Source organism: Vulpes vulpes, chromosome 11, assembly GCF_048418805.1.
Source record: "Vulpes vulpes isolate BD-2025 chromosome 11, VulVul3, whole genome shotgun sequence".
NCBI lineage: Eukaryota > Metazoa > Chordata > Mammalia > Carnivora > Canidae > Vulpes > Vulpes vulpes.
Genome location: NC_132790.1, coordinates 52,532,942 through 52,537,515, shown reverse-complemented (window position 1 = coordinate 52,537,515; position 4,574 = coordinate 52,532,942). Strand labels below are relative to the sequence as shown.

Below are 4,574 nucleotides of genomic sequence, written 5' to 3'. Positions count from 1 at the left end.
CTATACATAGCCAATCGCCTTCTACAGCTAAAACTGCCTGCCAGCCTTTTTCTGTCACACAGAATGACAAGATCTGTGATCTGTGCAGGGCGGGGTTCACTGGATGGCATGGGATAACACGCCAGGCTGAATTCTCTCCCTGTAACAGGGGCTACTATACAATCAAGGGGTTGGAAAATCTGACCTAAATTCACTTGCACAGCTCTATTTTCTCTACCATTGTTTTTTTTTTTTTTTTTTTTTTTTTTGCTACCATTGGTTTTGTAAGGGAAAAAAAAATTGTGGGTTTCTGTCTATGCATTAACAACAACAATAACAACAACAAAAACATAAGAAAGAAGGGTACCAAAAAAAAAAAAAAAGAAAAAGAAAGAAGGGTACCTAGCCCGCTCAGTTGGTAGAGCATGTGACTCTTAATCTCAGGGGTCATGAGTTCAAGCCCCACATTGAGGATAGTTCAAGCCCCACATTGAGGATAGCCCCACATTGAGGATAGCCCCACATTAAGAGAAAAAAAAACTATAAGAAGTAGACGAAAAGACTGGCAGATTATCTTTTTAATTTCTTATTTTATTTACATTTTCTTATATTTCTACAATGAATAAGTACTATTTGGGTAGCAAAGAAAATGATGTAAAAGAAATGCAGTAACTGCCAAATCAAATTCTCTGGAGGAACCAATGCCCACCCAAAGGGTAGGCCATGGCAGTGAGGGTGCTGCTGACCCCGGTTCACTTCCCATTCTTCCTGAGAAATGGCAACCCTGGGGCTGGACAGTGGGCTATTAGACAGAACTCTTGTCCTCGACCAATGTACATGATGTTCCTATCGGAGAGTAGGTGGTGGCTGGTCCCCTTTCCACAGTATCTCTAAGGCAGCTATGCTGATCACTGCAATAGACAGGCAACATAAGTCAGCATCCTATCCTTATCACTTGCACTAAATTCAGCAGCAGCAGCAGCAGCAGCAGTTCTGCATGCCCCCCAGATTGGAGCAGGTTGGCTTTAAGCACTTCTACAAACTCCAAACTTCATTTTCCTTTGTTTTCTCTCTTGACTCCAACAAGGGATACCTCTGTCTGCGAACTTACAAAGCAGCTAAAAAAAAGTCATCAATGGACCCAACACTTTGAGTTATTTTCCTTATGGTATCATTGCAATTGGAGACCATCTTCTCTAGGGATAATCCAAAATGTTCACTGCTTTTCCTCCGAGGGTAGGCTATATTTTTGTGATCAAGACCAGGGATTTGCCTTGGGTGGCTCAGCGGTTTAGGGCCTGCTTTTGGCCCAGGGCGTGATTCTGGAGTCCCGGGATCGAGTCCCACATCAGGCTCCCAGCTTCTCCCTCCTCCTGTGTCTCTGCCTCTCTCTCTCTCTCTATGTCTGTCATAAATAAACAAATAAATCTTTAAAAAAAAAAAAAAGACCAGGGATTTGGTCTTTTTTTTTTTTAATAAAGAACAGCTATTTATATAAACACAATTTTGAAGAATGACACAAACTCAGAAAATGTAATCAGAGTATTCCTTCTCACATAGGCTATTAAAGCCCTAGTATTTCAAAATCCTTTACAAAAGGAGATAGCTTAATGAGTTCTCGTTCAGGGACTTTTTTTTAATGTTACTTTTTCTTCTTTTTTTCATCTGTTTCCATTTTAGGCTTAACTTCTTCAGCTGAAAGAGCTCCCAGTTTCTTATTCTTTGCTTCCTTAATCTTTTCCTTGATGGCAGCCACATCAATTTTATTTTCAGTAGAAGCTTCCTTTGGTTTCACAACTGGTTTTTCCTTAGGTGGAATAAAAGCTTTGTTTCTTTCCTCTTTTTTCTTACTGAGAGCTTCTGCTTGTTTAGCCTTTATGACTTCCATTTTCTGACGCTACTTTTGACTTGCCTTCAGAAAATATTCACCACTAGCCAATTCTTTATCAATTTGACTCTCTGGCTGTGGTGGTGGGAATGGTGTGTACTCTTTCTTGACAGTTTTCTTTAGTTCCTTGCGTTTATTCACATTTTTGTGTTTGAACTGTGGCAAGAATCTTTCCCAACTTTGTGATCTTAATTCAGAATCTTTTGCCAACTCTCATTTAGTCATTAAGGTTTTAATGTTATAAATTGGATGAATATTCTTCATAGTATCTAGGACTACTTTTCCGACCTCTTTTAAGCCACTAAAAGGTCCAATGACTGAAACCGTGTTTCCCTGAACCATAATATAACAGTTTGTTAAGGGTTCCAAAGCCTTTAATCTAGATCCTTTGGGACCAATGAGACATTGTCTTCTTTTTACAAATCTTTCTTTATTTCTTACTAAAGAACCTATTTTCATGATGTAACATGCAACATCATCCTGAAGAATTCGTACTGCCTGTTCAAATGAAACACTTTTTGCCAAAAGTTTTATTAGGTCTCTGGCCCTAATGATGATATATGGATTGAAAGTCTTCTTTGTTGTACAAACAGTCATACTGCCCTCGATCAGGTCCAGGGTTGCATTAATGTGATGTTCATTCAAGGCTTTCTGTACCAAAGGCCAGCACTCTTCCAAGTAAGCCTCTATATTTTGGGAACAAAGTTGCAAAACTGCTCTCTTCCAAGAGTCCTCTGGGATTGTCCTTTTTTTTTTTTTAATAAATTAATTTTTATTGGTGTTCAATTTACCAACATACTCTTTAGAAAAAGCCGTTTCCTTCCAACCATCAGGAACAGTGAAGAGTTCTGATTCATCTCGGTTCTCTGGCTTTGGCTGCTTGGGACAAAATTCACTTCTCCCATTGGCCCTGGCTAGCCCGTTGATGGAGGAGGATACCCTCTTCCAGGATTTGGTCTTAATAGACATTCTCTTCCAATAGGCCTGGTAGATACCAATTAATGTCTAATTGACCAACCTGGCCATTCCCCCACCCCAAATGATCAGCTGCAAATGTGTTCCAGAAGGAGATCTTCCTCCCTCTCCCCCTCACTCTGAGCTCTTACCTGACCCTCCCTCTGCAGCTTTCTCAGTTGGGCTTGAACCATTCACCCCCAAGCCACCACAACAATGCCCCAGACCCCCGAACCACCACCAGGCCAACTTCTCCAGATTTAGTGGCAGCCCAACCACCACTCATACCTATCATCATGACAGCCTATTAATAACATTGCTCTCCCTCTCTAGGAAGCTGGGAGATCTTCGGGGCTCTCTGGTCTTCGAGCTCCAAGATTTTATCAGCTTGTTCCTGAGCTAAGGTGTCATGGTTTCTACATTCATCCTAATACCTGGGGAAAGTTAGCATGGAATTCATCTCCCTGAAGATACAAGGGAAAGTGAAGAGATCCGCCATATAATCTAATTATGCACCTTGCATTGTGTTGAGTTTCTTAGGGCTGTTATCCCATTTTTTTTCCCTCAGAGCCACCTAGAGATAGCTACCACCATTTTATAGATAGAAGTAACTGAGGCTCAGATAGATAAACCCACATGCTCCAGACCGCACAATTAGGAACTGTTACAGTTAGGAGCTACAGAGCTGAGAAATGGTCCCCCAAAGATGCATCACGGTTCCCCCTCAGGAAGAAAGCACTCTGGAGATATAACATCAGTGCTACATTCCTGGCAACCTCCAAGTCCAGCTTGTACCCTGTCACTGTAGGCTGGATAGCCTTGTTGACTGTCCTTGTTTACTAGAATCATTTCAGAGTTGGTGACATTGTCATATAGTCTGAACACTGCCATTTGTGCACAAAGGTGCTATGGATCAGAGAGCATGATGGAAAGATCTAACTTATTCCTTAAGTGCCAGCATCAGATTGAGGTGGTAATTTTTCTCATGACCTTGGAACTAGAGAAATTTTCCCAGAAAGAGGGTTTAACACCAAACCTCCTCTTCTTCCACCTATCTAGATTCCCCTCTTATTCCACCTACATGGAAACCATCAGGAATCTTCAGTGAGTGACCTTTGGCTACATATTTTCAAAAATCCCACATGGACAGTGGTAGATTAGTTCCCAAAAGTCAACAAGGTCTTACCTTTTCACCACTCCTGGACTTGGGAGTATTGTTCCACACTCCAGAGTCATAAACCCTTTCCTTTCTATAGTTTTGAAAATCATGTATACCTTTAAGTTTGGAAGTCCATTCAAGACACCTGGAGGTTTCTATGGATGGGAAGTCAGAAAAGAAAAAGCTTTTGCAGAGGTGAAGAAGTGAAGAAGGGAAAAAAACTTTAGCCTAAGAGATCCATGCACTAAGCCTTGCTTAGATGAAGTAATCTGTCTTTTTTGTTCTTTCATTCCACACATGACCACGGGTACCAAGCAACATTCCAGGGACTACAGGAAGCTGTAGGGTATACTAGAGAACACTCCAACAATGCCATCACATCCTCAATCTCATAATCTGTTCATTCTTTTCGAAGCATTTTTAATAACTTAGATTAGTGTTTGTGCCTTTCACTAAAAGGTAAGTTATAAAAGAACAAAGCCTGCATTTTTCTCACCACCACTCTCTCCAACATATAGTAAGTGCTCTCATGCTAAATGAGAATATGAATGAATGATTGAGGATTTAACTTCCATTCTCATCATTGCCACTGTT

At 40.9% G+C, this 4,574-nt stretch overlaps 1 pseudogene; it reads right to left on the bottom strand.

Annotated features, from left to right (window-relative positions):
• Positions 1 to 1,474: 1,474 nt before the first annotated feature.
• Positions 1,475 to 2,854, bottom strand: LOC112933264 (KRR1 small subunit processome component homolog; annotated as a pseudogene).
• Positions 2,855 to 4,574: the final 1,720 nt, after the last annotated feature.